This window comes from Gossypium arboreum, chromosome 13 (genome assembly GCF_025698485.1).
Source record: "Gossypium arboreum isolate Shixiya-1 chromosome 13, ASM2569848v2, whole genome shotgun sequence".
In the NCBI taxonomy this organism is placed as follows: domain Eukaryota; kingdom Viridiplantae; phylum Streptophyta; class Magnoliopsida; order Malvales; family Malvaceae; genus Gossypium; species Gossypium arboreum.
Genome location: NC_069082.1, coordinates 120,076,488 through 120,088,402, shown reverse-complemented (window position 1 = coordinate 120,088,402; position 11,915 = coordinate 120,076,488). Strand labels below are relative to the sequence as shown.

The window sequence follows — 11,915 nt, the reverse complement described above, 5'->3', positions numbered from 1 at the left end:
GACACATTTCCAGAGCCAAATAATGATTCGACTGAATTAGAAAGAATACGATATGCCCGGGCATACATTCTTGAGATGATTGGAGGTTATCTGATGCCAGACTTGTGAGGAAACCGCATACATCTGAGATGGCTACTGAAACTTGTTGGTTTTAGAGTAGCAGGCGAATTAAGTTGGGGGTCTACTGTGTTAGCAACATTGTACCGGGAGATATGTGGGGCGACGTGACCGAATAAAGCCAAAATCGAAGGATTCCTATCACTACTTCAATCATGGGCACGGTTTCGCTTTCCGTTTTTACGTCCTCGAGTGAACCACCCATATACATCCCTCTAATAACAAGGTAAATTTTATATTAGATTTTACAATTATTACGTAGATTTAAAATATAATTGCATGCTAAAAAAATATTGAATTAGGTGGAACCATTTGGCGAGTTATGTTGGAATACCTACATCTCTTGAAGATATACGGCTTCTATTAGACCAATTGTCGGAAGCAAAAGTAAGTATTAAAATAAAATATATATATATATACATAATAAAATAGTCGTTTCGTATTTAGTATTTAGTATTTAGTATTACCTATATAACTAATATTTTTATCATGTTCATATAGTTTCAATGGACACCATACGAGGATCCAGCAATTCGGACAGTAATTCTGGATGAATTTTTTCAAAATCCAAACATTTGGCATGTGAAAGTCCCATTGGTCAACTATGCTATCGTGGAGATGCACCAGTCAGATAGGGTATTGCGGCAATTTGGATTCTGACAACCAATTCCCGTGGAACTTGATGTGCTCGATGATGAGCATAAAGTCGACTTACGGCTATTAAATACGAATTGGCCGAGACACTGGTCAGAATATATCAAAATGTGGGAAAACCGGTATAACTATATACCTACTCGGGAATCAATCATCGTTCCTGAGTTAGCATACGTGCTGGAATACATGCCATGGTTTAGGATCCATGGCAAGCCATATTTACTATCGAAAGAGGAGAGGCGATGGCAAATTCGTGTGCAAAGGGAACGACGAGGCCCTTTAAATCCAAGAAGAAGGGATGACGACGCAGGTCCATCAGCAGCGCTCACACAATCACCCGGCCTATCAACAGCGCCCACACAGCCACCTAGCCCAACACTTCAACCGACGACACCCATATCACAGCCTTTTTAGATTATGCCAAGTGTGTATCCTAGCCCTTATATGTATCCTAACCCTTTTATGTTTCCTTTTCTCAGTCCTATGATAGGTTGGAATGCATGGCCTAGTTCATCTCTGTTCCTAATTACTCCGAGTCAACTGCCGATCAATAGGCCACTGTCGCATGAGGGATCCCACGAGGTGCCGTCGGGGAGCTCTTCTTTTTACCACTCCCCATCGCCTTATGGGATTCAAACACCTCCACTATGGGTGATGCAAACACCTTCACATTCATTATTCTATCAAGGTGGGTCATCCTCCCAAGACCCTCAACCAGATCCCCTATCGGAGGAACCACAATCCCCACTGGAGCAACCACAACTCTCGCCGGAAGCTGAACCAAGGAGGAATTCGGTGCGTCACATCGACAACCCCCATGTGGCAATCGATTTGATGACACCAACACCGATTTTTTAATATATTTGAAGAAACTTTTTATATAGTTTCATATAATAAAATAAAAGTTATTTTAATATTTTAATTGTACTTTACTTTTTTAATTTTATTAAAATAAATCTTCTTTTAAATTAGCCAACATTTTTATTATTTTTATATTTATTTTTATATAGTTTTAATTAATAAAATAAAAGTTATTTTAATATTTTAATTGTACCTTACTTTTTTAATTTTATTAAAATAAATGTTCTTTTAAATTAGCCAATATTTTTATTATTTTTATATATTTTTTATATAGTTTTAATTAATAAAATAAAAGTTCTTTTAATATTTTAATTGTACTTTACTTTTTTAATTTTATTAAATTAAATGTTCTTTTAAATTAGCCAATATTTTTATTATTTTTATATTTATTTTTATATAGTTTTAATTAATAAAATAAAAGTTGTTTTAATATTTTAATTGAACTCTATTTTTTTAAATTTTAATACAATAAATGTTCTTTTAAATTAGCCAATAATTTTATTAAAATAAATTTTATTTTGAATACGGTAATATTTTTAATATTATTTATATTTTAATAAAATATAAATAGTGCAACATAATTTTATTACAACAACTATCGCTATTTCGATTTGGACATGATCGAGTTATATGGCTTGGGTTCCTACACCATCCGCACAACCTTTGTTGGTTCGTTACTTCTGATATCCATATCGTTACATATTCTAGTCGAGCAAGGTCGACCCTTTGGTTTGCGATGCAATTCTCTATCCGATAACAGCTTAAACAGAGCAAGCGATACAGACAACCACTTACGTTCATCTGGGATCAGTGGGAATACGTGTCTCCACACGTTGTACATGTATTCTATTTTGTATACTTGGTTGACATACGTCATGGGATCCAGACGGAGATTCTAACAAGCTGCAATTACATGAGTGTATGGATAACATAATGCGTGAAACATCCCATAGTCGCATGTCCTATTTCTCAAGTGTACACGATATTGCCCGCCAATAATACCTTGGTTCGGTCTGTCAAACCCCGTCACACGAAACCATAGGTTGTCGCGATCATGACACACTATGTGCATGGTGTTGGCTCGTACCTTCGCCTTGTTAATCTCTTGCAATATCTTCGCGCACCATACATGGCCTCCCTGCATTTGGCTTTTATAACTCGCTACTCGCTTTGGAAATAGTGCCGCTAAACGAAAATATATCTCTAGCACAATGGCTGTTATCGGAAAATGACACTTTCTTTTAGAACAGAATTTATGCATTTAGCCAGGTTTGGGGTCATATGACCATATCGTAGGCCACCGTCGTATGCTTATGTCCACTATTCGAAAGGTATGTTACAAAGGTAGTCTACGCCTTTTTCATTAACTGAATGAAAAACCGCTAACATCTCATGAAAACGATCCTTACTTATCTCATACCCTGCCAATAAAAGTTGATAACGAAAATTACATACCACTCTTCCATTCAGAATAAATTGAATATTACAAACGAAATTATATTAATAGAGATTAAATACCAATGTTGGTCATTTGTCGTCGTTCAGTTCTAGATTGATATTGCCCGTAGTAGTTGGACGCAACGTGCCTTAGGTAATACCAATGGTGTATGCGATGCCATTGGCTTCCTTGTCGCTCAATTGCGGGTAGTATTCTAGTGCCCCGATCCAATATAACACATATATATCAAGCTGGGGGCAGACATGCCTCCTTAACCTAGAAAGAAAGAAATCTCAGTCTTCAACTAACTCCCCCGGTGTTATTGCAAACGCAATTGGAATGATTTTCACACTGTCATCCTGTGCCACAACTAGCAATAGCCGATGGGTATATCTACCATACATAAAGGTACCGTCAATTTGTACCAATGGCTTGCAGTATATAAATGCGTCCTGACATTGCTTAAAGATCTAGAATAGACGCTTGAGCACTTGGCATGCACGGAGCAATTGGTCGTTGTAGTACGCAGGTGCCGTTTCAAGGTCTGTTATGCAACCTGGGACATATCTCTCCATCACTTGACACCACTACCACACTTTATTATATGAAGCGTCCTTCCTACTATGTATCTTTTCAAACACCTTCTACTTAGCTATCCAAACCTTGTGGTAAAAGGGCGTGTACCTCAATTGGCTACGAATATTAGTAATTAAGACCGGCACTGAAGTTTTCGGATCTGCCTTCAGCGTGGGTAGTATTAAGCTAGCTAACATATCTGAATTCATCTTTGGATGATCTTGTGAAACACCTGTCAATAAAGTATGTTAAATAATGCAACATTACGTAATAACAGTTTTATTCAAAAACCCTAAACATCTAGTGATACTTTACCGCCAATACATGTATGTGAACCTTTGTACTTTTTTATCCATAATTTTCCATTAACATGTACTGTCTTGCACTGCACACTTGGTTTCAAACTTATCAAATTTGGATTTAACACGTTGTAGTTAATCCCGATCATGATGCTATGTTGTTTCAATGCAGCTAGTTAACCCCGTTCATGATGCTATGTTGTTTCAATGCAGCAAGAAAACTATCCTTATTGGAAAACTCCCTACCAACTTCAATTTCACCCGAATCCAATAACGAACTTGTATGGTCACTCCTTCGTGTGGTAGATCCGAAACTCCAATGCATCATCTTGAGATAGATCGACATTATGTATGTAGGTCAAGGCGAGTGCATACGAGTCATAGATCTTCTTCTTCTTTATCCGAACCCCTTCAACATCTTCGGTATGGTTGGAGCAGGCTCGGTTCGAAAATAATCCAACTTCTGCACCATCGAGGCCGGGCTCTCGAGGTGGATCCATATCAGACTCATCATTTGACCCATTATTATCTGCAACGAATGAGGTCCCCTCGCTGGTGGATGTCGTAGGGAGTACATCATCCCTTCTTCTGGATGTTTCATAACATCCCCAATCCGATATGGATTATCAACCACTAGAAGTTAATGTCATTCCCCAATATTTATCTCAAACATTGATCGCGTGATTCATAACAAGTAATAAATATTTATGAAGATCAAACCTAGACTAACTATTATCACGACGAAAAGGCAAGCGCACCTATCGAACAATAGTATAGTAATGGCAAGATCGGGATATCGTACCCAAGGGAACCAAAAGTATTAGTAATAACTATCTTTTTATTATATAGCTTAAGAATAAAATGGTTTGTTTTAATTAACTAACTAATTAAACTAAGAACGCACAGAGAAAAGAATTGGGGAATTGCTTTTGGGAAAATTGATTGACTTGAGACAATACCTAAGGACAAATCCACCTAGACTTTACTTGTTATTCTGGCTCTGAACTGGACGATTTATTCATTCAACTTGTTCCGTAGAGATCTCTAAGTTATGTTATTATCCCTATTCAAGACTAATAACGTCTAATCCCTAAATTGCATAACTGAGACTTTTCTCTAATTAACACTCTAGGGTTGCATTAACTCGATCTATGGATCCCCTTATTAGGTTTCACCCTAATCCGGCAAAATCTTGTCACCCTATTTCTATGCGCACAATCAACTCCACTTAATTATGATAAGTGTACTATTAGAAAGGGTCTATTCCTCCTCTGAATAAGAGTGTGTCTTGAATCAATATCCTGGGATATCAAAACAAGAATTAAGAACACATAATTAAGAACAAGTTAAATATTTATCATTCGATTCAGAAAATAATAACAACATTCGTCTTAGGTTTCATTCCCCTTAGGTATTTAGAGGTTTAGTTCATAATAAAATAAAAGTACATCTTAGAAAAATAAAGAATACAAAACATAAAAAAAAACAAAACATAAAAAAAACCCAAAACTCCTGAAGGGGAATTAAGAAGAGATCTTCAGTCTTGATGATGAATCTGACTTCTGAGATGGATCAATCGGCTTCCTTGGAGTAATTCCTTACCCCCTATTTTCCTTCTCCTTTTTTCTCATCTTTTAGGGTGTATTTATAGGCTTTGGAATGCCTAGAAGCCCTCAAAAATGGCCTTTTCTGAATTGGACTTAACTTGGGCTCGGCAGGAACACGCCCGTGTGCGATTACTTCAGGCCATGTTCGAGCCTGTTAGAATGGCACGGGCGTGTCCTGTGCCCGTGTGAGTCGTGCTCCAATTCTGCCAGATTGACACGGCCATGTAGTTTGCCCGTGTAGGGAGGTTCAGGTCGTATTGATTTCGTACTTTGGCCCATTTTCTCCTTTTTTGGCCCGTTTCTCGTCCCTTTTGCTCTCCTATGCTCTCCTGAGTATAAAACATGAAATTAAAGCATTAGGAGCATCGAATTCACCAATTCTAATGAGAAATCATCCATAAAATGCATTAAACATGGGGTAAAAATATGTATAATTTATGGTTTATCAAATACCCTCACACTTAAGCATTTGATTGTCCTCAAGCAAAATTCTCAACTCATAATCAAAACAAATCCTTCTCAACTTATAATTTCTATCGATAATATCTCACATTAACCCATAAGTAATCATACATTGAGAATTTAACTAAAAGAACATAAAAGTTTCAATCATTCCAAGTTGAGCATTTTATTTCAAAAATATAGGTGTCTTCCCTCATCTAAGTAATTACCTTTAATTCAGAATATCACAGAGTTTTACATCCTCACTAAAAATTCACTCAAATCACTTGAGGTGTTTTAATGACAATAAAAGAAACACTCAATAGTCAATAATGAAAAGTCATTACCATAGGCTTGTATGAAAATCAAATCTCCACTATTGTAATTTAAGATGATATATCAATCAAAAGGTCTTTAGAGGGTTGTAATGAGGCTTGGTTAGGGGGTGTGGTCACAAGCTGAAAAGAAATGGCTAGAATCGAGATTGAATTGAAAAATTGCCTAACTAGAAAAATTAATCTTCACTTGCGTACAACAGAGCTTCTCTCAGAATATGAGATTACAGATATGCATACATAGTTGTTATTTTTTTTAAGAAAAATTTAAATAATAAAAAATAAATATCAAGAACAAAAAATAGCTAGGCAATCCATTCAACTCAAATCTCGACAAAAATAGGGATTAATTTAGGGTATTTCAATAATAATGGGTTAAAGGTTAATATCAAGGGTAATACAAGAAATGGCTTGTTAGGCACAAGGGGGTTTACTAGGGGTTAATCATGGAGGTAGGCTTTTCATGGCATGAGTGGGTTAATCCTAGGTGCCTTAATCATTTTGATATATCAAATCAAATAGTGTGGTCTCGACATGCATAATCAAGCAAGTTCTAGAATAATAGTTCAATACTGATGCACTCAAAGCAATAATAAAAGTGAGCACGAAAGAACTAATAGATGCTCAAAAGGCTTAAAAATCTCAAAAAAGTTATGGCTTTTTGATGTCTAGACTCGTGAATTCCAATTCAAAGTAATACCTAGACTTGGGGAAACAACCTATAATTTTAAATTCTTAAAAATCAACTTATCATGCTTGATTCTCTAATGTCTTAAAGTTTAAAAAATCAATGCATAAATCCCTATGTTTTAATTCAAGATATATCAATCAAAATCATAAATCAATAAAAATTTATCCTAAATATGATATGAGAGCTTTTTAAGAGAACAAGATGATTATTCAGGGATTTTTCTGATAATGAAATAAATACCCCCCACACTTAAGATGTGCATTGCCTTCAATGTACAAAGATAGATATTAAAGTATAAAAATAAGATAGGGAGAGAAGTGAAACTTCCTGTATGATGAATTCCTTGAACTAGAGGTTTGGAAAGTGATCGGTTCGAGAGTGGAGGAGGATATTCCGACGGTCGTAGAGGTTCATTAGGCCATAAGTCCTACGCCAAAAGAATATTATATCTAGTGGTAGCTATGGTTGTGGTCGAGTAGAACATGGCAGTCGTGGAGAACCTTTCCCGGTAGAGTGTGAGTTCCTATGTGATGATACGCTTAAAAGCTCTATATAACTGTGATAAAATCAGGAACTTTTAGGGGATATGAGGAAGAATAATTACTCAAAAAGAAATAACTGAAATTATTAATTAAAAATAAAATTCTAAGATCTAACAAAAATCAAAAGTAGTTTCAATAAAAATTAAAAACATAAAATAATAAATAAATATTTCTAAACATCTTCATCGCTGGATGGTTCGCGAGGTGGGACTGGCGATGAGATGTGGAGGTGCTGACAAATCTGCTGTAGAGTAGCATCAATGTTGTCAAATCATTGAAAACACTACTGCTCGAATCGGGTTAGGCGCTCAGAGATGTCAGCATATGAAGTCGCCGCATGAACTGGATGAGAGGGTGGTGGTGGCTGAGTTGGTGGGTCCTCGTGCTGTGGAGGGACATCATCAGGAATGTCCTCATAGGCCTTCTCCTCGGTAGATTAGGCGAGATGATACTGGGGAGGGCAGGTTCCTCGGCTAGGGTTTTGAAATGAGGAAGAACATGAACAGTGTTTTGTTTATATAGGGGATGGTCACACGGCCTAGGGCCATGCCCATGTAGCCCGTGTTTTTCAAATTTCTGCAATTTAAGTCGTGCCCGGCTATTATCACACGCCCGTGTGTCTTGGGCGTGTGTCAAACACGGCCCTGTCGCACGGCCGTGCCTAGCTTTGTTCGCTTCTCCCACGTCCATGTTTTATGGTAGTACACCCGTGTATTGTTGTACACCGCTTAATGGTACGGGCGTGTCACACACCCGTGTCGAAGAAACAGAATCGAGCCTTGTCCTTGGCATGCCCGTGGTTCTCCATTCCCATGCACGTGTTTTCCTATCAAGTTCACCCATGGCCATGTCGCACGGCCATGGGGATTTATCGCACCCCGTGTTTTAGGGAAACCACGTCCTACTTCCACACGGCCGTATCGCACGGTCATGTCTCTTTCCCCTGTTTGGCCACGGCTTTAGGCACGCTCATGTGCCTGGCCGTGTGTGCTGAAAAACTTTGCAATTCAAAGACTAAGTTAATTGATTCGAAGTGTGAGAAGTTAAAAATAAAGAAATCAAAATATGTTAGTACTCGGGTTGGCTCCCAAGAAGCAGTTATTTATAGTCTAAGCTCGACTTACCTCTTCGTTGATTTATCATGGTGGTTTGAGGAGTTCATACTCCTCGTTCTTGCTGTCAATCTTAAAATAAGGTTTTAAACGGGTGTTGTTTACCTTAAAAGTGCCAAACTTTGGATGACTCACCTCAACCGTACTGAATGGAAAAATACTGAGTACTGTAAGAGGGATTTCCTCATTTCGTGTGGTAGTGACAATGTGAGGATCAACAGTATCTAGTAAGACTTTATCGCCTACCTTAAGTTGATTAGGAGAGGTATCGGGCTTGTTTTGGCATAGTTTCGATTTATCATGTGTTCTCGGTTTGTGTTCTCGCCATTCATCTAGCTCTTCTATCCGTAGCCTTCGTTCTTCAGGGACGTTTTTGTTTTGTTCATGATAATAGTGAACTGTCTCCATTGTCTTGGTTCGAGGGGATTCCTGCAAGGATGATGGAGTATTAGTTTTATCATCGACAGGTTTTATAGCGTTATCTTGAGTTTTAGAGGTTTTGACTGAGTCGCGTGCTTGAAGTGTTACTGAGTCGTCACCTGCACGAAGTGTTAGCTCTCCTGTGCCTACATTAATGATGGTTCTGGCAGTTGCTAAAAAGGGTCGTCCTAAAATTAAAGGTACCTCGTTATCCTCATCCATATCTAAGACGACAAAATCTACTGGGTAAATAAACTTATCAATTTTAACGAGAACATCTTCAATAATACCCTTAGGAAATCTAACTATTTTGTTAGCCAATTGTATGCTCATCCTAGTCTGTTTGGGTTTACCGAGACCTAGTCGTTTAAACATGTTATAAGGCATAACATTTATACTTGCCCCCAGATCAGCTAAAGCATTATTCACAGATAAACTACCAATTAAACAAGGAATTGTAAAACTCCCTGGATCTTTCAATTTGTTTGGTAGCTTATTCTTCAGAATAGCTGAACAGACTGTATTGAGTTCCACATGCGATGTAGCGTCTAACTTTCTTTTATTAGCTAGAAGTTCCTTTAAGAATTTTACTGAGTTGGGCATCTGTGAAAGAACTTCAATAAAGGGTAAGTTAATATGTAATTTTTTTAACAGTTTGACAAACTTACTAAATTGTTCTTCTGTTCTGTCTTTCGTCATCGCTTTAGGATATGGCACACGAGGTTCATAATTCGTACTTACCTGTTTAGGATCATCATCGTTTACCTCTTCTCGATCTTTGTTCATTGCATTGTCTTGCTGTAATTCTGGCTCAGGTGCAATGAATCCTTCCTTATCTTGGGCACTAATTGCATTGAGGTGTTCCCTCGGATTAGGTTCTGTATTACTTGGTAAGCTACCTTATGGTCGCTTGGAGATTAGTTTGGATAGCTGGCCTATCTGAGTTTCGAGTCCTTGGATCGATGCTTGTTGATTCTTAAGTGTAGTCTCGGTATTTTAAAAATGGGTTTCTGACACCGAGATAAATTTAGAAAGTATTTCTTCAAGGTTTGGTTTCTTCTTTTGTTGATAAGGTGGCTGTTGAAAACCCTGAGGATTTTGTGGCTTTTGATTCCCTTGACCACTCCAGGAGAAATTTGGGTGGTTCCTCCAACATGCATTATAGGTATTACGGTATGGGTTATTTTGAGATCTAAAGTATAATACCCATATAGTTGACTTGTTCCTCTTTGGTTGTGGGATTGAAGGATTGGTATTCTGTATGCATACCTTCTCCGCTTGAGTCACACCTCATTACTGAATGTACCTGTGTAGAACCAAGAAAACTATCAATCTTTTTATTGAAAAGTTCTACCTGATTAGAGAGCATGGTGACTGAATCGATGTTATAAACGTCGGCTGTTTCTGTTGGCTTTGTCCTCATAACTTGCCACTGATATTTATTCAGTGACATCTCCTCTATGAATTCATAGGCATCTTCTGGTGTTTTATTGTTGATGGTTCCACTAGCAGTTGCGTCAACCATTTGCCGAGTCGAGGGATTCAGACCATTGTGGAATGTTTGTACTTGAAGCCAAAGCGGCAACCCATGGTGAGGGCACCTTCTTAGTAAGTCTTTGTATATCTCCCATGCATTGTAAAGTGTTTCTAAATCCATCTGCACAAAAGAAGAGATATCATTATGTAACTTAGCCGTTTTAGCCGGCAGAAAATATTTTAATAGGAATTTTTTGGTCATCTGCTCCCAAGTAGTGATAGATCCTCGTGGTAATGAGTTCAACCACTGTTTAGCTTTATTTTTCAATGAAAAAGGAAATAACCGAAGGCGAATGGCATAATCAGAAACGCCATTAATTTTGAAAGTGTCGCAAAATTCAAGAAAATTCGCCAAGTGCGTATTGGGATCCTCATCCTGCAAACCATCAAACTTGACAAACTGCTGTATCATCTGAATTGTGTTAGGTTTCAGTTCGAAATTATTCACAGCAATAGCAGGTCTAACTATACTTGATTCAGTTCCTATTAAAGAGGGTTTAGCATAGTCATACATAGTACGTGGAGTAGGATTTTGATCAGCTGCAATTGCAGGAGGTAGCTGATTGCCTTGGTTTTCAGCCATCTCGTCGGTTGAAGGTTGAGTATTGTCTTCTTGCTCATTCTCTGTGTATCTAGGCTACGCCTTATTTCTCTTTGATTTTTACGAACTGTATGATCGATTTCTTTGTCAAAAAGTAATGGTCTTGACGGGTTTCTTCTAGTCATAAACTATAAAACCTGCCAAGAGAAAGAATAAGTAAATTAGTAAATAATAATAAAAAAATTAAATGAAATTGCAAGAAAAATAAATGGCTAAAGTAATAAAAATTAAGCGTTCCTAATATTTCAGTTCCCCGGCAATGGCGCCAAAAACTTGATTGCGTGATTCGTAACAAGTAATAAATATTTATGAAGATCAAACCTAGACTAACTATTATCACGACGAAAAGGTAAGCGCACCTATCGAACAATAGTATAGTAATGGCAAGACCGGGATATCGTACCCAAGGGAACCAAAAGTACTAGTAATAACTATCTTTTTATTATCTAGCCTAAGAATAAAAGGGTTTGTTTTAATTAACTAACTAATTAAACTAAGAACGCACAGAGAAAAGAATTGGGGAATTGCTTTTGGGAAAATCGATTGACTTGAGACAATACCTAAGGACAAATCCATCTAGACTTTACATGTTATTCTGGCTCTGAACCGGACGATTTATTCATTCAACTTGTTCCGTAGAGATCCCTAAGTTATGTTATTATCCCTATTTAAGACTAATAACGTC

General features: G+C 37.4%; 1 non-coding gene across 1 annotated transcript; it reads left to right on the top strand.

The window, feature by feature from the left end:
- The first annotated feature begins 10,676 nt into the window (after window positions 1-10,676).
- On the top strand, window positions 10,677-10,782 carry LOC128287078 (small nucleolar RNA R71). The gene has a single exon (XR_008277778.1). It is a non-coding gene; the product is annotated as a small nucleolar RNA R71 (small nucleolar RNA).
- The last annotated feature ends 1,133 nt before the right edge of the window (window positions 10,783-11,915 follow it).